Raw genomic sequence first — 19,235 nt, forward strand, 5'->3', positions numbered from 1 at the left:
CTGTAGCACAACTGTCGCCTTCCGACAGTTTGTTTAAAGCCAGGCCGCCATCTACAGAAGCGTTTTGACAGGGCCTACTGGAGAGACTTGACTTTGCAGACATCCGTCGCCAGTGGCCGCCCAAACACCAAGCTCCATCGCAAACAGCAGGACAATCTTGGGCTACGGGGAACGTCAAAACCTAGCTAGCAATATCAGTGTAGCGTATCGAGCTGTACGTTTCGTTGCAGTAAGTCGTGGAAAAGTATGCACAACACCTTTCTCATTGCATTACACGACACTACATGTCGATACAATGCTTATTCCTGCAGTAAATAAGTGGGTCGGTGATTTTGCCCCGATCGGATATCGACGTGGACGGATGCTGTCATTAAACGATTCGCGAGTGGGAGCTTGGTCGGCTGCACTGCTGCATGGCATTAGACGTTAACAGCGGCCCAGTACGATGTTTTGAATGCGTTTTCGAATCGACAAATGTCTTCCTTCGGCAAGCACTCGCCAAAGACACAGCTGCAGTTGCAGCAGACGAGGTGGCCGAGTGGTTAAGGCGTTGGACTGCTAATCCAATGTGCTCTGCACGCGTGGGTTCGAATCCCATCCTCGTCGAAGAATTTTACGTAAGGCACTCGTTTGCGGTCACTCCCTCTCCGTGCAAAACGCCACACAGTAGTAACAACGGCGCGTGTACGTGGCAGATAGAGTGTGTATGAAATACGAGACAAAACTGCGTACCAGATGAAAGCGCACAACATTCCATAGCGTATGCCCTTCGAATTAAACATCATTTCCAGATCTATAAACCAATCAAATTTCGGTTCCAGCAAAGAGTATGTTGGTATTTGCGAACGACGAGTTGTTATTTATATTTAAGTGCATACCTGTCGCAGTCATTTTAACGTATCAAGCCTATAATAATCCATCTGTAGCACAACTGTCGCCTTCCGACAGTTTGTTTAAAGCCAGGCCGCCATCTACAGAAGCGTTTTGACAGGGCCTACTGGAGAGACTTGACTTTGCAGACATCCGTCGCCAGTGGCCGCCCAAACACCAAGCTCCATCGCAAACAGCAGGACAATCTTGGGCTACGGGGAACGTCAAAACCTAGCTAGCAATATCAGTCTAGCGTATCGAGCTGTACGTTTCGTTGCAGTAAGTCGTGGAAAAGTATGCACAACACCTTTCTCATTGCATTAGACGACACTACATGTCGATACAATGCTTATTCCTGCAGTAAATAAGTGGGTCGGTGATTTTGCCCCGATCGGATATCGACGTGGACGGATGCTGTCATTAAACGATTCGCGAGTGGGAGCTTGGTCGGCTGCACTGCTGCATGGCATTAGACGTTAACAGCGGCCCAGTACGATGTTTTGAATGCGTTTTCGAATCGACAAATGTCTTCCTTCGGCAAGCACTCGCCAAAGACACAGCTGCAGTTGCAGCAGACGAGGTGGCCGAGTGGTTAAGGCGTTGGACTGCTAATCCAATGTGCTCTGCACGCGTGGGTTCGAATCCCATCCTCGTCGAAGAATTTTACGTAAGGCACTCGTTTGCGGTCACTCCCTCTCCGTGCAAAACGCCACACAGTAGTAACAACGGCGCGTGTACGTGGCAGATAGAGTGTGTATGAAATACGAGACAAAACTGCGTACCAGATGAAAGCGCACAACATTCCATAGCGTATGCCCTTCGAATTAAACATCATTTCGAGATCTATAAACCAATCAAATTTCGGTTCCAGCAAAGAGTATGTTGGTATTTGCGAACGACGAGTTGTTATTTATATTTAAGTGCATACCTGTCGCAGTCATTTTAACGTATCAAGCCTATAATAATCCATCTGTAGCACAACTGTCGCCTTCCGACAGTTTGTTTAAAGCCAGGCCGCCATCTACAGAAGCGATTTGACAGGGCCTACTGGAGAGACTTGACTTTGCAGACATCCGTCGCCAGTGGCCGCCCAAACACCAAGCTCCATCGCAAACAGCAGGACAATCTTGGGCTACGGGGAACGTCAAAACCTAGCTAGCAATATCAGTGTAGCGTATCGAGCTGTACGTTTCGTTGCAGTAAGTCGTGGAAAAGTATGCACAACACCTTTCTCATTGCATTACACGACACTACATGTCGATACAATGCTTATTCCTGCAGTAAATAAGTGGGTCGGTGATTTTGCCCCGATCGGATATCGACGTGGACGGATGCTGTCATTAAACGATTCGCGAGTGGGAGCTTGGTCGGCTGCACTGCTGCATGGCATTAGACGTTAACAGCGGCCCAGTACGATGTTTTGAATGCGTTTTCGAATCGACAAATGTCTTCCTTCGGCAAGCACTCGCCAAAGACACAGCTGCAGTTGCAGCAGACGAGGTGGCCGAGTGGTTAAGGCGTTGGACTGCTAATCCAATGTGCTCTGCACGCGTGGGTTCGAATCCCATCCTCGTCGAAGAATTTTACGTAAGGCACTCGTTTGCGGTCACTCCCTCTCCGTGCAAAACGCCACACAGTAGTAACAACGGCGCGTGTACGTGGCAGATAGAGTGTGTATGAAATACGAGACAAAACTGCGTACCAGATGAAAGCGCACAACATTCCATAGCGTATGCCCTTCGAATTAAACATCATTTCGAGATCTATAAACCAATCAAATTTCGGTTCCAGCAAAGAGTATGTTGGTATTTGCGAACGACGAGTTGTTATTTATATTTAAGTGCATACCTGTCGCAGTCATTTTAACGTATCAAGCCTATAATAATCCATCTGTAGCACAACTGTCGCCTTCCGACAGTTTGTTTAAAGCCAGGCCGCCATCTACAGAAGCGATTTGACAGGGCCTACTGGAGAGACTTGACTTTGCAGACATCCGTCGCCAGTGGCCGCCCAAACACCAAGCTCCATCGCAAACAGCAGGACAATCTTGGGCTACGGGGAACGTCAAAACCTAGCTAGCAATATCAGTGTAGCGTATCGAGCTGTACGTTTCGTTGCAGTAAGTCGTGGAAAAGTATGCACAACACCTTTCTCATTGCATTAGACGACACTACATGTCGATACAATGCTTATTCCTGCAGTAAATAAGTGGGTCGGTGATTTTGCCCCGATCGGATATCGACGTGGACGGATGCTGTCATTAAACGATTCGCGAGTGGGAGCTTGGTCGGCTGCACTGCTGCATGGCATTAGACGTTAACAGCGGCCCAGTACGATGTTTTGAATGCGTTTTCGAATCGACAAATGTCTTCCTTCGGCAAGCACTCGCCAAAGACACAGCTGCAGTTGCAGCAGACGAGGTGGCCGAGTGGTTAAGGCGTTGGACTGCTAATCCAATGTGCTCTGCACGCGTGGGTTCGAATCCCATCCTCGTCGAAGAATTTTACGTAAGGCACTCGTTTGCGGTCACTCCCTCTCCGTGCAAAACGCCACACAGTAGTAACAACGGCGCGTGTACGTGGCAGATAGAGTGTGTATGAAATACGAGACAAAACTGCGTACCAGATGAAAGCGCGCAACATTCCATAGCGTATGCCCTTCGAATTAAACATCATTTCGAGATCTATAAACCAATCAAATTTCGGTTCCAGCAAAGAGTATGTTGGTATTTGCGAACGACGAGTTGTTATTTATATTTAAGTGCATACCTGTCGCAGTCATTTTAACGTATCAAGCCTATAATAATCCATCTGTAGCACAACTGTCGCCTTCCGACAGTTTGTTTAAAGCCAGGCCGCCATCTACAGAAGCGTTTTGACAGGGCCTACTGGAGAGACTTGACTTTGCAGACATCCGTCGCCAGTGGCCGCCCAAACACCAAGCTCCATCGCAAACAGCAGGACAATCTTGGGCTACGGGGAACGTCAAAACCTAGCTAGCAATATCAGTGTAGCGTATCGAGCTGTACGTTTCGTTGCAGTAAGTCGTGGAAAAGTATGCACAACACCTTTCTCATTGCATTACACGACACTACATGTCGATACAATGCTTATTCCTGCAGTAAATAAGTGGGTCGGTGATTTTGCCCCGATCGGATATCGACGTGGACGGATGCTGTCATTAAACGATTCGCGAGTGGGAGCTTGGTCGGCTGCACTGCTGCATGGCATTAGACGTTAACAGCGGCCCAGTACGATGTTTTGAATGCGTTTTCGAATCGACAAATGTCTTCCTTCGGCAAGCACTCGCCAAAGACACAGCTGCAGTTGCAGCAGACGAGGTGGCCGAGTGGTTAAGGCGTTGGACTGCTAATCCAATGTGCTCTGCACGCGTGGGTTCGAATCCCATCCTCGTCGAAGAATTTTACGTAAGGCACTCGTTTGCGGTCACTCCCTCTCCGTGCAAAACGCCACACAGTAGTAACAACGGCGCGTGTACGTGGCAGATAGAGTGTGTATGAAATACGAGACAAAACTGCGTACCAGATGAAAGCGCACAACATTCCATAGCGTATGCCCTTCGAATTAAACATCATTTCGAGATCTATAAACCAATCAAATTTCGGTTCCAGCAAAGAGTATGTTGGTATTTGCGAACGACGAGTTGTTATTTATATTTAAGTGCATACCTGTCGCAGTCATTTTAACGTATCAAGCCTATAATAATCCATCTGTAGCACAACTGTCGCCTTCCGACAGTTTGTTTAAAGCCAGGCCGCCATCTACAGAAGCGATTTGACAGGGCCTACTGGAGAGACTTGACTTTGCAGACATCCGTCGCCAGTGGCCGCCCAAACACCAAGCTCCATCGCAAACAGCAGGACAATCTTGGGCTACGGGGAACGTCAAAACCTAGCTAGCAATATCAGTGTAGCGTATCGAGCTGTACGTTTCGTTGCAGTAAGTCGTGGAAAAGTATGCACAACACCTTTCTCATTGCATTAGACGACACTACATGTCGATACAATGCTTATTCCTGCAGTAAATAAGTGGGTCGGTGATTTTGCCCCGATCGGATATCGACGTGGACGGATGCTGTCATTAAACGATTCGCGAGTGGGAGCTTGGTCGGCTGCACTGCTGCATGGCATTAGACGTTAACAGCGGCCCAGTACGATGTTTTGAATGCGTTTTCGAATCGACAAATGTCTTCCTTCGGCAAGCACTCGCCAAAGACACAGCTGCAGTTGCAGCAGACGAGGTGGCCGAGTGGTTAAGGCGTTGGACTGCTAATCCAATGTGCTCTGCACGCGTGGGTTCAAATCCCATCCTCGTCGAAGAATTTTACGTAAGGCACTCGTTTGCGGTCACTCCCTCTCCGTGCAAAACGCCACACAGTAGTAACAACGGCGCGTGTACGTGGCAGATAGAGTGTGTATGAAATACGAGACAAAACTGCGTACCAGATGAAAGCGCACAACATTCCATAGCGTATGCCCTTCGAATTAAACATCATTTCGAGATCTATAAACCAATCAAATTTCGGTTCCAGCAAAGAGTATGTTGGTATTTGCGAACGACGAGTTGTTATTTATATTTAAGTGCATACCTGTCGCAGTCATTTTAACGTATCAAGCCTATAATAATCCATCTGTAGCACAACTGTCGCCTTCCGACAGTTTGTTTAAAGCCAGGCCGCCATCTACAGAAGCGATTTGACAGGGCCTACTGGAGAGACTTGACTTTGCAGACATCCGTCGCCAGTGGCCGCCCAAACACCAAGCTCCATCGCAAACAGCAGGACAATCTTGGGCTACGGGGAACGTCAAAACCTAGCTAGCAATATCAGTGTAGCGTATCGAGCTGTACGTTTCGTTGCAGTAAGTCGTGGAAAAGTATGCACAACACCTTTCTCATTGCATTAGACGACACTACATGTCGATACAATGCTTATTCCTGCAGTAAATAAGTGGGTCGGTGATTTTGCCCCGATCGGATATCGACGTGGACGGATGCTGTCATTAAACGATTCGCGAGTGGGAGCTTGGTCGGCTGCACTGCTGCATGGCATTAGACGTTAACAGCGGCCCAGTACGATGTTTTGAATGCGTTTTCGAATCGACAAATGTCTTCCTTCGGCAAGCACTCGCCAAAGACACAGCTGCAGTTGCAGCAGACGAGGTGGCCGAGTGGTTAAGGCGTTGGACTGCTAATCCAATGTGCTCTGCACGCGTGGGTTCGAATCCCATCCTCGTCGAAGAATTTTACGTAAGGCACTCGTTTGCGGTCACTACCTCTCCGTGCAAAACGCCACACAGTAGTAACAACGGCGCGTGTACGTGGCAGATAGAGTGTGTATGAAATACGAGACAAAACTGCGTACCAGATGAAAGCGCACAACATTCCATAGCGTATGCCCTTCGAATTAAACATCATTTCGAGATCTATAAACCAATCAAATTTCGGTTCCAGCAAAGAGTATGTTGGTATTTGCGAACGACGAGTTGTTATTTATATTTAAGTGCATACCTGTCGCAGTCATTTTAACGTATCAAGCCTATAATAATCCATCTGTAGCACAACTGTCGCCTTCCGACAGTTTGTTTAAAGCCAGGCCGCCATCTACAGAAGCGATTTGACAGGTCCTACTGGAGAGACTTGACTTTGCAGACATCCGTCGCCAGTGGCCGCCCAAACACCAAGCTCCATCGCAAACAGCAGGACAATCTTGGGCTACGGGGAACGTCAAAACCTAGCTAGCAATATCAGTCTAGCGTATCGAGCTGTACGTTTCGTTGCAGTAAGTCGTGGAAAAGTATGCACAACACCTTTCTCATTGCATTAGACGACACTACATGTCGATACAATGCTTATTCATGCAGTAAATAAGTGGGTCGGTGATTTTGCCCCGATCGGATATCGACGTGGACGGATGCTGTCATTAAACGATTCGCGAGTGGGAGCTTGGTCGGCTGCACTGCTGCATGGCATTAGACGTTAACAGCGGCCCAGTACGATGTTTTGAATGCGTTTTCGAATCGACAAATGTCTTCCTTCGGCAAGCACTCGCCAAAGACACAGCTGCAGTTGCAGCAGACGAGGTGGCCGAGTGGTTAAGGCGTTGGACTGCTAATCCAATGTGCTCTGCACGCGTGGGTTCGAATCCCATCCTCGTCGAAGAATTTTACGTAAGGCACTCGTTTGCGGTCACTCCCTCTCCGTGCAAAACGCCACACAGTAGTAACAACGGCGCGTGTACGTGGCAGATAGAGTGTGTATGAAATACGAGACAAAACTGCGTACCAGATGAAAGCGCACAACATTCCATAGCGTATGCCCTTCGAATTAAACATCATTTCGAGATCTATAAACCAATCAAATTTCGGTTCCAGCAAAGAGTATGTTGGTATTTGCGAACGACGAGTTGTTATTTATATTTAAGTGCATACCTGTCGCAGTCATTTTAACGTATCAAGCCTATAATAATCCATCTGTAGCACAACTGTCGCCTTCCGACAGTTTGTTTAAAGCCAGGCTGCCATCTACAGAAGCGATTTGACAGGGCCTACTGGAGAGACTTGACTTTGCAGACATCCGTCGCCAGTGGCCGCCCAAACACCAAGCTCCATCGCAAACAGCAGGACAATCTTGGGCTACGGGGAACGTCAAAACCTAGCTAGCAATATCAGTGTAGCGTATCGAGCTGTACGTTTCGTTGCAGTAAGTCGTGGAAAAGTATGCACAACACCTTTCTCATTGCATTACACGACACTACATGTCGATACAATGCTTATTCCTGCAGTAAATAAGTGGGTCGGTGATTTTGCCCCGATCGGATATCGACGTGGACGGATGCTGTCATTAAACGATTCGCGAGTGGGAGCTTGGTCGGCTGCACTGCTGCATGGCATTAGACGTTAACAGCGGCCCAGTACGATGTTTTGAATGCGTTTTCGAATCGACAAATGTCTTCCTTCGGCAAGCACTCGCCAAAGACACAGCTGCAGTTGCAGCAGACGAGGTGGCCGAGTGGTTAAGGCGTTGGACTGCTAATCCAATGTGCTCTGCACGCGTGGGTTCGAATCCCATCCTCGTCGAAGAATTTTACGTAAGGCACTCGTTTGCGGTCACTCCCTCTCCGTGCAAAACGCCACACAGTAGTAACAACGGCGCGTGTACGTGGCAGATAGAGTGTGTATGAAATACGAGACAAAACTGCGTACCAGATGAAAGCGCACAACATTCCATAGCGTATGCCCTTCGAATTAAACATCATTTCCAGATCTATAAACCAATCAAATTTCGGTTCCAGCAAAGAGTATGTTGGTATTTGCGAACGACGAGTTGTTATTTATATTTAAGTGCATACCTGTCGCAGTCATTTTAACGTATCAAGCCTATAATAATCCATCTGTAGCACAACTGTCGCCTTCCGACAGTTTGTTTAAAGCCAGGCCGCCATCTACAGAAGCGATTTGACAGGGCCTACTGGAGAGACTTGACTTTGCAGACATCCGTCGCCAGTGGCCGCCCAAACACCAAGCTCCATCGCAAACAGCAGGACAATCTTGGGCTACGGGGAACGTCAAAACCTAGCTAGCAATATCAGTGTAGCGTATCGAGCTGTACGTTTCGTTGCAGTAAGTCGTGGAAAAGTATGCACAACACCTTTCTCATTGCATTACACGACACTACATGTCGATACAATGCTTATTCCTGCAGTAAATAAGTGGGTCGGTGATTTTGCCCCGATCGGATATCGACGTGGACGGATGCTGTCATTAAACGATTCGCGAGTGGGAGCTTGGTCGGCTGCACTGCTGCATGGCATTAGACGTTAACAGCGGCCCAGTACGATGTTTTGAATGCGTTTTCGAATCGACAAATGTCTTCCTTCGGCAAGCACTCGCCAAAGACACAGCTGCAGTTGCAGCAGACGAGGTGGCCGAGTGGTTAAGGCGTTGGACTGCTAATCCAATGTGCTCTGCACGCGTGGGTTCGAATCCCATCCTCGTCGAAGAATTTTACGTAAGGCACTCGTTTGCGGTCACTCCCTCTCCGTGCAAAACGCCACACAGTAGTAACAACGGCGCGTGTACGTGGCAGATAGAGTGTGTATGAAATACGAGACAAAACTGCGTACCAGATGAAAGCGCACAACATTCCATAGCGTATGCCCTTCGAATTAAACATCATTTCGAGATCTATAAACCAATCAAATTTCGGTTCCAGCAAAGAGTATGTTGGTATTTGCGAACGACGAGTTGTTATTTATATTTAAGTGCATACCTGTCGCAGTCATTTTAACGTATCAAGCCTATAATAATCCATCTGTAGCACAACTGTCGCCTTCCGACAGTTTGTTTAAAGCCAGGCCGCCATCTACAGAAGCGATTTGACAGGGCCTACTGGAGAGACTTGACTTTGCAGACATCCGTCGCCAGTGGCCGCCCAAACACCAAGCTCCATCGCAAACAGCAGGACAATCTTGGGCTACGGGGAACGTCAAAACCTAGCTAGCAATATCAGTGTAGCGTATCGAGCTGTACGTTTCGTTGCAGTAAGTCGTGGAAAAGTATCCACAACACCTTTCTCATTGCATTAGACGACACTACATGTCGATACAATGCTTATTCCTGCAGTAAATAAGTGGGTCGGTGATTTTGCCCAGATCGGATATCGACGTGGACGGATGCTGTCATTAAACGATTCGCGAGTGGGAGCTTGGTCGGCTGCACTGCTGCATGGCATTAGACGTTAACAGCGGCCCAGTACGATGTTTTGAATGCGTTTTCGAATCGACAAATGTCTTCCTTCGGCAAGCACTCGCCAAAGACACAGCTGCAGTTGCAGCAGACGAGGTGGCCGAGTGGTTAAGGCGTTGGACTGCTAATCCAATGTGCTCTGCACGCGTGGGTTCGAATCCCATCCTCGTCGAAGAATTTTACGTAAGGCACTCGTTTGCGGTCACTCCCTCTCCGTGCAAAACGCCACACAGTAGTAACAACGGCGCGTGTACGTGGCAGATAGAGTGTGTATGAAATACGAGACAAAACTGCGTACCAGATGAAAGCGCACAACATTTCATAGCGTATGCCCTTCGAATTAAACATCATTTCGAGATCTATAAACCAATCAAATTTCGGTTCCAGCAAAGAGTATGTTGGTATTTGCGAACGACGAGTTGTTATTTATATTTAAGTGCATACCTGTCGCAGTCATTTTAACGTATCAAGCCTATAATAATCCATCTGTAGCACAACTGTCGCCTTCCGACAGTTTGTTTAAAGCCAGGCCGCCATCTACAGAAGCGATTTGACAGGGCCTACTGGAGAGACTTGACTTTGCAGACATCCGTCGCCAGTGGCCGCCCAAACACCAAGCTCCATCGCAAACAGCAGGACAATCTTGGGCTACGGGGAACGTCAAAACCTAGCTAGCAATATCAGTGTAGCGTATCGAGCTGTACGTTTCGTTGCAGTAAGTCGTGGAAAAGTATGCACAACACCTTTCTCATTGCATTAGACGACACTACATGTCGATACAATGCTTATTCCTGCAGTAAATAAGTGGGTCGGTGATTTTGCCCCGATCGGATATCGACGTGGACGGATGCTGTCATTAAACGATTCGCGAGTGGGAGCTTGGTCGGCTGCACTGCTGCATGGCATTAGACGTTAACAGCGGCCCAGTACGATGTTTTGAATGCGTTTTCGAATCGACAAATGTCTTCCTTCGGCAAGCACTCGCCAAAGACACAGCTGCAGTTGCAGCAGACGAGGTGGCCGAGTGGTTAAGGCGTTGGACTGCTAATCCAATGTGCTCTGCACGCGTGGGTTCGAATCCCATCCTCGTCGAAGAATTTTACGTAAGGCACTCGTTTGCGGTCACTCCCTCTCCGTGCAAAACGCCACACAGTAGTAACAACGGCGCGTGTACGTGGCAGATAGAGTGTGTATGAAATACGAGACAAAACTGCGTACCAGATGAAAGCGCACAACATTCCATAGCGTATGCCCTTCGAATTAAACATCATTTCGAGATCTATAAACCAATCAAATTTCGGTTCCAGCAAAGAGTATGTTGGTATTTGCGAACGACGAGTTGTTATTTATATTTAAGTGCATACCTGTCGCAGTCATTTTAACGTATCAAGCCTATATTAATCCATCTGTAGCACAACTGTCGCCTTCCGACAGTTTGTTTAAAGCCAGGCCGCCATCTACAGAAGCGATTTGACAGGGCCTACTGGAGAGACTTGACTTTGCAGACATCCGTCGCCAGTGGCCGCCCAAACACCAAGCTCCATCGCAAACAGCAGGACAATCTTGGGCTACGGGGAACGTCAAAACCTAGCTAGCAATATCAGTGTAGCGTATCGAGCTGTACGTTTCGTTGCAGTAAGTCGTGGAAAAGTATGCACAACACCTTTCTCATTGCATTACACGACACTACATGTCGATACAATGCTTATTCCTGCAGTAAATAAGTGGGTCGGTGATTTTGCCCCGATCGGATATCGACGTGGACGGATGCTGTCATTAAACGATTCGCGAGTGGGAGCTTGGTCGGCTGCACTGCTGCATGGCATTAGACGTTAACAGCGGCCCAGTACGATGTTTTGAATGCGTTTTCGAATCGACAAATGTCTTCCTTCGGCAAGCACTCGCCAAAGACACAGCTGCAGTTGCAGCAGACGAGGTGGCCGAGTGGTTAAGGCGTTGGACTGCTAATCCAATGTGCTCTGCACGCGTGGGTTCGAATCCCATCCTCGTCGAAGAATTTTACGTAAGGCACTCGTTTGCGGTCACTCCCTCTCCGTGCAAAACGCCACACAGTAGTAACAACGGCGCGTGTACGTGGCAGATAGAGTGTGTATGAAATACGAGACAAAACTGCGTACCAGATGAAAGCGCACAACATTTCATAGCGTATGCCCTTCGAAATAAACATCATTTCGAGATCTATAAACCAATCAAATTTCGGTTCCAGCAAAGAGTATGTTGGTATTTGCGAACGACGAGTTGTTATTTATATTTAAGTGCATACCTGTCGCAGTCATTTTAACGTATCAAGCCTATAATAATCCATCTGTAGCACAACTGTCGCCTTCCGACAGTTTGTTTAAAGCCAGGCCGCCATCTACAGAAGCGATTTGACAGGGCCTACTGGAGAGACTTGACTTTGCAGACATCCGTCGCCAGTGGCCGCCCAAACACCAAGCTCCATCGCAAACAGCAGGACAATCTTGGGCTACGGGGAACGTCAAAACCTAGCTAGCAATATCAGTGTAGCGTATCGAGCTGTACGTTTCGTTGCAGTAAGTCGTGGAAAAGTATGCACAACACCTTTCTCATTGCATTAGACGACACTACATGTCGATACAATGCTTATTCCTGCAGTAAATAAGTGGGTCGGTGATTTTGCCCCGATCGGATATCGACGTGGACGGATGCTGTCATTAAACGATTCGCGAGTGGGAGCTTGGTCGGCTGCACTGCTGCATGGCATTAGACGTTAACAGCGGCCCAGTACGATGTTTTGAATGCGTTTTCGAATCGACAAATGTCTTCCTTCGGCAAGCACTCGCCAAAGACACAGCTGCAGTTGCAGCAGACGAGGTGGCCGAGTGGTTAAGGCGTTGGACTGCTAATCCAATGTGCTCTGCACGCGTGGGTTCGAATCCCATCCTCGTCGAAGAATTTTACGTAAGGCACTCGTTTGCGGTCACTCCCTCTCCGTGCAAAACGCCACACAGTAGTAACAACGGCGCGTGTACGTGGCAGATAGAGTGTGTATGAAATACGAGACAAAACTGCGTACCAGATGAAAGCGCACAACATTCCATAGCGTATGCCCTTCGAATTAAACATCATTTCGAGATCTATAAACCAATCAAATTTCGGTTCCAGCAAAGAGTATGTTGGTATTTGCGAACGACGAGTTGTTATTTATATTTAAGTGCATACCTGTCGCAGTCATTTTAACGTATCAAGCCTATAATAATCCATCTGTAGCACAACTGTCGCCTTCCGACAGTTTGTTTAAAGCCAGGCCGCCATCTACAGAAGCGATTTGACAGGGCCTACTGGAGAGACTTGACTTTGCAGACATCCGTCGCCAGTGGCCGCCCAAACACCAAGCTCCATCGCAAACAGCAGGACAATCTTGGGCTACGGGGAACGTCAAAACCTAGCTAGCAATATCAGTGTAGCGTATCGAGCTGTACGTTTCGTTGCAGTAAGTCGTGGAAAAGTATCCACAACACCTTTCTCATTGCATTAGACGACACTACATGTCGATACAATGCTTATTCCTGCAGTAAATAAGTGGGTCGGTGATTTTGCCCAGATCGGATATCGACGTGGACGGATGCTGTCATTAAACGATTCGCGAGTGGGAGCTTGGTCGGCTGCACTGCTGCATGGCATTAGACGTTAACAGCGGCCCAGTACGATGTTTTGAATGCGTTTTCGAATCGACAAATGTCTTCCTTCGGCAAGCACTCGCCAAAGACACAGCTGCAGTTGCAGCAGACGAGGTGGCCGAGTGGTTAAGGCGTTGGACTGCTAATCCAATGTGCTCTGCACGCGTGGGTTCGAATCCCATCCTCGTCGAAGAATTTTACGTAAGGCACTCGTTTGCGGTCACTCCCTCTCCGTGCAAAACGCCACACAGTAGTAACAACGGCGCGTGTACGTGGCAGATAGAGTGTGTATGAAATACGAGACAAAACTGCGTACCAGATGAAAGCGCACAACATTCCATAGCGTATGCCCTTCGAATTAAACATCATTTCGAGATCTATAAACCAATCAAATTTCGGTTCCAGCAAAGAGTATGTTGGTATTTGCGAACGACGAGTTGTTATTTATATTTAAGTGCATACCTGTCGCAGTCATTTTAACGCATCAAGCCTATAATAATCCATCTGTAGCACAACTGTCGCCTTCCGACAGTTTGTTTAAAGCCAGGCCGCCATCTACAGAAGCGATTTGACAGGGCCTACTGGAGAGACTTGACTTTGCAGACATCCGTCGCCAGTGGCCGCCCAAACACCAAGCTCCATCGCAAACAGCAGGACAATCTTGGGCTACGGGGAACGTCAAAACCTAGCTAGCAATATCAGTGTAGCGTATCGAGCTGTACGTTTCGTTGCAGTAAGTCGTGGAAAAGTATGCACAACACCTTTCTCATTGCATTACACGACACTACATGTCGATACAATGCTTATTCCTGCAGTAAATAAGTGGGTCGGTGATTTTGCCCCGATCGGATATCGACGTGGACGGATGCTGTCATTAAACGATTCGCGAGTGGGAGCTTGGTCGGCTGCACTGCTGCATGGCATTAGACGTTAACAGCGGCCCAGTACGATGTTTTGAATGCGTTTTCGAATCGACAAATGTCTTCCTTCGGCAAGCACTCGCCAAAGACACAGCTGCAGTTGCAGCAGACGAGGTGGCCGAGTGGTTAAGGCGTTGGACTGCTAATCCAATGTGCTCTGCACGCGTGGGTTCGAATCCCATCCTCGTCGAAGAATTTTACGTAAGGCACTCGTTTGCGGTCACTCCCTCTCCGTGCAAAACGCCACACAGTAGTAACAACGGCGCGTGTACGTGGCAGATAGAGTGTGTATGAAATACGAGACAAAACTGCGTACCAGATGAAAGCGCACAACATTCCATAGCGTATGCCCTTCGAATTAAACATCATTTCGAGATCTATAAACCAATCAAATTTCGGTTCCAGCAAAGAGTATGTTGGTATTTGCGAACGACGAGTTGTTATTTATATTTAAGTGCATACCTGTCGCAGTCATTTTAACGTATCAAGCCTATAATAATCCATCTGTAGCACAACTGTCGCCTTCCGACAGTTTGTTTAAAGCCAGGCCGCCATCTACAGAAGCGATTTGACAGGGCCTACTGGAGAGACTTGACTTTGCAGACATCCGTCGCCAGTGGCCGCCCAAACACCAAGCTCCATCGCAAACAGCAGGACAATCTTGGGCTACGGGGAACGTCAAAACCTAGCTAGCAATATCAGTGTAGCGTATCGAGCTGTACGTTTCGTTGCAGTAAGTCGTGGAAAAGTATGCACAACACCTTTCTCATTGCATTAGACGACACTACATGTCGATACAATGCTTATTCCTGCAGTAAATAAGTGGGTCGGTGATTTTGCCCCGATCGGATATCGACGTGGACGGATGCTGTCATTAAACGATTCGCGAGTGGGAGCTTGGTCGGCTGCACTGCTGCATGGCATTAGACATTAACAGCGGCCCAGTACGATGTTTTGAATGCGTTTTCGAATCGACAAATGGCTTCCTTCGGCAAGCACTCGCCAAAGACACAGCTGCAGTTGCAGCAGACGAGGTGGCCGAGTGGTTAAGGCGTTGGACTGCTAATCCAATGTGCTCTGCACGCGTGGGTTCGAATCCCATCCTCGTCGAAGAATTTTACGTAAGGCACTCGTTTGCGGTCACTCCCTCTCCGTGCAAAACGCCACACAGTAGTAACAACGGCGCGTGTACGTGGCAGATAGAGTGTGTATGAAATACGAGACAAAACTGCGTACCAGATGAAAGCGCACAACATTCCATAGCGTATGCCCTTCGAATTAAACATCATTTCGAGATCTATAAACCAATCAAATTTCGGTTCCAGCAAAGAGTATGTTGGTATTTGCGAACGACGAGTTGTTATTTATATTTAAGTGCATACCTGTCGCAGTCATTTTAACGTATCAAGCCTATAATACTCCATCTGTAGCACAACTGTCGCCTTCCGACAGTTTGTTTAAAGCCAGGCCGCCATCTACAGAAGCGATTTGACAGGGCCTACTGGAGAGACTTGACTTTGCAGACATCCGTCGCCAGTGGCCGCCCAAACACCAAGCTCCATCGCAAACAGCAGGACAATCTTGGGCTAGGGGGAACGTCAAAACCTAGCTAGCAATATCAGTGTAGCGTATCGAGCTGTACGTTTCGTTGCAGTAAGTCGTGGAAAAGTATGCACAGCACCTTTCTCATTGCATTAGACGACACTACATGTCGATACAATGCTTATTCCTGCAGTAAATAAGTGGGTCGGTGATTTTGCCCCGATCGGATATCGACGTGGACGGATGCTGTCATTAAACGATTCGCGAGTGGGAGCTTGGTCGGCTGCACTGCTGCATGGCATTAGACGTTAACAGCGGCCCAGTACGATGTTTTGAATGCGTTTTCGAATCGACAAATGTCTTCTTTCGGCAAGCACTCGCCAAAGACACAGCTGCAGTTGCAGCAGACGAGATGGCCGAGTGGTTAAGGCGTTGGACTGCTAATCCAATGTGCTCTGCACGCGTGGGTTCGAATCCCATCCTCGTCGAAGAATTTTACGTAAGGCACTCGTTTGCGGTCACTCCCTCTCCGTGCAAAACGCCACACAGTAGTAACAACGGCGCGTGTACGTGGCAGATAGAGTGTGTATGAAATACGAGACAAAACTGCGTACCAGATGAAAGCGCACAACATTCCATAGCGTATGCCCTTCGAATTAAACATCATTTCGAGATCTATAAACCAATCAAATTTCGGTTCCAGCAAAGAGTATGTTGGTATTTGCGAACGACGAGTTGTTATTTATATTTAAGTGCATACCTGTCGCAGTCATTTTAACGTATCAAGCCTATAATAATCCATCTGTAGCACAACTGTCGCCTTCCGACAGTTTGTTTAAAGCCAGGCCGCCATCTACAGAAGCGATTTGACAGGGCCTACTGGAGAGACTTGACTTTGCAGACATCCGTCGCCAGTGGCCGCCCAAACACCAAGCTCCATCGCAAACAGCAGGACAATCTTGGGCTACGGGGAACGTCAAAACCTAGCTAGCAATATCAGTGTAGCGTATCGAGCTGTACGTTTCGTTGCAGTAAGTCGTGGAAAAGTATGCACAACACCTTTCTCATTGCATTAGACGACACTACATGTCGATACATTGCTTATTCCTGCAGTAAATAAGTGGGTCGGTGATTTTGCCCCGATCGGATATCGACGTGGACGGATGCTGTCATTAAACGATTCGCGAGTGGGAGCTTGGTCGGCTGCACTGCTGCATGGCATTAGACGTTAACAGCGGCCCAGTACGATGTTTTGAATGCGTTTTCGAATCGACAAATGTCTTCTTTCGGCAAGCACTCGCCAAAGACACAGCTGCAGTTGCAGCAGACGAGATGGCCGAGTGGTTAAGGCGTTGGACTGCTAATCCAATGTGCTCTGCACGCGTGGGTTCGAATCCCATCCTCGTCGAAGAATTTTACGTAAGGCACTCGTTTGCGGTCACTCCCTCTCCGTGCAAAACGCCACACAGTAGTAACAACGGCGCGTGTACGTGGCAGATAGAGTGTGTGTGAAATACGAGACAAAACTGCGTACCAGATGAAAGCGCACAACATTCCATAGCGTATGCCCTTCGAATTAAACATCATTTCGAGATCTATAAACCAATCAAATTTCGGTTCCAGCAAAGAGTATGTTGGTATTTGCGAACGACGAGTTGTTATTTATATTTAAGTGCATACCTGTCGCAGTCATTTTAACGTATCAAGCCTATAATAATCCATCTGTAGCACAACTGTCGCCTTCCGACAGTTTGTTTAAAGCCAGGCCGCCATCTAAAGAAGCGATTTGACAGGGCCTACTGGAGAGACTTGACTTTGCAGACATCCGTCGCCAGTGGCCGCCCAAACACCAAGCTCCATCGCAAACAGCAGGACAATCTTGGGCTACGGGGAACGTCAAAACCTAGCTAGCAATATCAGTGTAGCGTATCGAGCTGTACGTTTCGTTGCAGTAAGTCGTGGAAAAGTATGCACAACACCTTTCTCATTGCATTAGACGACACTACATGTCGATACAATGCTTATTCCTGCAGTAAATAAGTGGGTCGGTGATTTTGCCCCGATCGGATATCGACGTGGACGGATGCTGTCATTAAACGATTCGCGAGTGGGAGCTTGGTCGGCTGCACTGCTGCATGGCATTAGACGTTAACAGCGGCCCAGTACGATGTTTTGAATGCGTTTTCGAATCGACAAATGTCTTCCTTCGGCAAGCACTCGCCAAAGACACAGCTGCAGTTGCAGCAGACGAGGTGGCCGAGTGGTTAAGGCGTTGGACTGCTAATCCAATGTGCTCTGCACGCGTGGGTTCGAATCCCATCCTCGTCGAAGAATTTTACGTAAGGCACTCGTTTGCGGTCACTCCCTCTCCGTGCAAAACGCCACACAGTAGTAACAACGGCGCGTGTACGTGGCAGATAGAGTGTGTATGAAATACGAGACAAAACTGCGTACCAGATGAAAGCGCACAACATTCCATAGCGTATGCCCTTCGAATTAAACATCATTTCGAGATCTATAAACCAATCAAATTTCGGTTCCAGCAAAGAGTATGTTGGTATTTGCGAACGACGAGTTGTTATTTATATTTAAGTGCATACCTGTCGCAGTCATTTTAACGTATCAAGCCTATAATACTCCATCTGTAGCACAACTGTCGCCTTCCGACAGTTTGTTTAAAGCCAGGCCGCCATCTACAGAAGCGATTTGACAGGGCCTACTGGAGAGACTTGACTTTGCAGACATCCGTCGCCAGTGGCCGCCCAAACACCAAGCTCCATCGCAAACAGCAGGACAATCTTGGGCTAGGGGGAACGTCAAAACCTAGCTAGCAATATCAGTGTAGCGTATCGAGCTGTACGTTTCGTTGCAGTAAGTCGTGGAAAAGTATGCACAGCACCTTTCTCATTGCATTAGACGACACTACATGTCGATACAATGCTTATTCCTGCAGTAAATAAGTGGGTCGGTGATTTTGCCCCGATCGGATATCGACGTGGACGGATGCTGTCATTAAACGATTCGCGAGTGGGAGCTTGGTCGGCTGCACTGCTGCATGGCATTAGACGTTAACAGCGGCCCAGTACGATGTTTTGAATGCGTTTTCGAATCGACAAATGTCTTCTTTCGGCAAGCACTCGCCAAAGACACAGCTGCAGTTGCAGCAGACGAGATGGCCGAGTGGTTAAGGCGTTGGACTGCTAATCCAATGTGCTCTGCACGCGTGGGTTCGAATCCCATCCTCGTCGAAGAATTTTACGTAAGGCACTCGTTTGCGGTCACTCCCTCTCCGTGCAAAACGCCACACAGTAGTAACAACGGCGCGTGTACGTGGCAGATAGAGTGTGTGTGAAATACGAGACAAAACTGCGTACCAGATGAAAGCGCACAACATTCCATAGCGTATGCCCTTCGAATTAAACATCATTTCGAGATCTATAAACCAATCAAATTTCGGTTCCAGCAAAGAGTATGTTG

General features: G+C 48.0%; 21 non-coding genes across 21 annotated transcripts; all 21 read left to right on the forward strand.

The window, feature by feature from the left end:
* The first annotated feature begins 524 nt into the window (after positions 1-524).
* On the forward strand, positions 525-606 carry Trnas-gcu. The gene has a single exon. It is a non-coding gene; the product is annotated as a tRNA-Ser (tRNA).
* An 838-nt stretch (positions 607-1,444) lies between these two features.
* On the forward strand, positions 1,445-1,526 carry Trnas-gcu. The gene has a single exon. It is a non-coding gene; the product is annotated as a tRNA-Ser (tRNA).
* An 838-nt stretch (positions 1,527-2,364) lies between these two features.
* On the forward strand, positions 2,365-2,446 carry Trnas-gcu. The gene has a single exon. It is a non-coding gene; the product is annotated as a tRNA-Ser (tRNA).
* Positions 2,447-3,284: 838 nt separating this feature from the next.
* Trnas-gcu lies at positions 3,285-3,366 on the forward strand. The gene has a single exon. It is a non-coding gene; the product is annotated as a tRNA-Ser (tRNA).
* Positions 3,367-4,204: 838 nt separating this feature from the next.
* Trnas-gcu lies at positions 4,205-4,286 on the forward strand. Its single transcript has one exon. It is a non-coding gene; the product is annotated as a tRNA-Ser (tRNA).
* Positions 4,287-5,124: 838 nt separating this feature from the next.
* Trnas-gcu lies at positions 5,125-5,206 on the forward strand. Its single transcript has one exon. It is a non-coding gene; the product is annotated as a tRNA-Ser (tRNA).
* An 838-nt stretch (positions 5,207-6,044) lies between these two features.
* Positions 6,045-6,126, forward strand: Trnas-gcu. Its single transcript has one exon. It is a non-coding gene; the product is annotated as a tRNA-Ser (tRNA).
* Positions 6,127-6,964: 838 nt separating this feature from the next.
* Trnas-gcu lies at positions 6,965-7,046 on the forward strand. Its single transcript has one exon. It is a non-coding gene; the product is annotated as a tRNA-Ser (tRNA).
* An 838-nt stretch (positions 7,047-7,884) lies between these two features.
* Positions 7,885-7,966, forward strand: Trnas-gcu. Its single transcript has one exon. It is a non-coding gene; the product is annotated as a tRNA-Ser (tRNA).
* An 838-nt stretch (positions 7,967-8,804) lies between these two features.
* On the forward strand, positions 8,805-8,886 carry Trnas-gcu. The gene has a single exon. It is a non-coding gene; the product is annotated as a tRNA-Ser (tRNA).
* Positions 8,887-9,724: 838 nt separating this feature from the next.
* Trnas-gcu lies at positions 9,725-9,806 on the forward strand. Its single transcript has one exon. It is a non-coding gene; the product is annotated as a tRNA-Ser (tRNA).
* An 838-nt stretch (positions 9,807-10,644) lies between these two features.
* On the forward strand, positions 10,645-10,726 carry Trnas-gcu. Its single transcript has one exon. It is a non-coding gene; the product is annotated as a tRNA-Ser (tRNA).
* Positions 10,727-11,564: 838 nt separating this feature from the next.
* On the forward strand, positions 11,565-11,646 carry Trnas-gcu. The gene has a single exon. It is a non-coding gene; the product is annotated as a tRNA-Ser (tRNA).
* Positions 11,647-12,484: 838 nt separating this feature from the next.
* On the forward strand, positions 12,485-12,566 carry Trnas-gcu. The gene has a single exon. It is a non-coding gene; the product is annotated as a tRNA-Ser (tRNA).
* An 838-nt stretch (positions 12,567-13,404) lies between these two features.
* Positions 13,405-13,486, forward strand: Trnas-gcu. Its single transcript has one exon. It is a non-coding gene; the product is annotated as a tRNA-Ser (tRNA).
* Positions 13,487-14,324: 838 nt separating this feature from the next.
* On the forward strand, positions 14,325-14,406 carry Trnas-gcu. The gene has a single exon. It is a non-coding gene; the product is annotated as a tRNA-Ser (tRNA).
* Positions 14,407-15,244: 838 nt separating this feature from the next.
* Trnas-gcu lies at positions 15,245-15,326 on the forward strand. Its single transcript has one exon. It is a non-coding gene; the product is annotated as a tRNA-Ser (tRNA).
* Positions 15,327-16,164: 838 nt separating this feature from the next.
* Trnas-gcu lies at positions 16,165-16,246 on the forward strand. The gene has a single exon. It is a non-coding gene; the product is annotated as a tRNA-Ser (tRNA).
* An 838-nt stretch (positions 16,247-17,084) lies between these two features.
* Positions 17,085-17,166, forward strand: Trnas-gcu. Its single transcript has one exon. It is a non-coding gene; the product is annotated as a tRNA-Ser (tRNA).
* An 838-nt stretch (positions 17,167-18,004) lies between these two features.
* Positions 18,005-18,086, forward strand: Trnas-gcu. Its single transcript has one exon. It is a non-coding gene; the product is annotated as a tRNA-Ser (tRNA).
* An 838-nt stretch (positions 18,087-18,924) lies between these two features.
* Positions 18,925-19,006, forward strand: Trnas-gcu. The gene has a single exon. It is a non-coding gene; the product is annotated as a tRNA-Ser (tRNA).
* Positions 19,007-19,235: the final 229 nt, after the last annotated feature.

Source organism: Schistocerca americana, chromosome 2, assembly GCF_021461395.2.
Source record: "Schistocerca americana isolate TAMUIC-IGC-003095 chromosome 2, iqSchAmer2.1, whole genome shotgun sequence".
Lineage (NCBI taxonomy): Eukaryota > Metazoa > Arthropoda > Insecta > Orthoptera > Acrididae > Schistocerca > Schistocerca americana.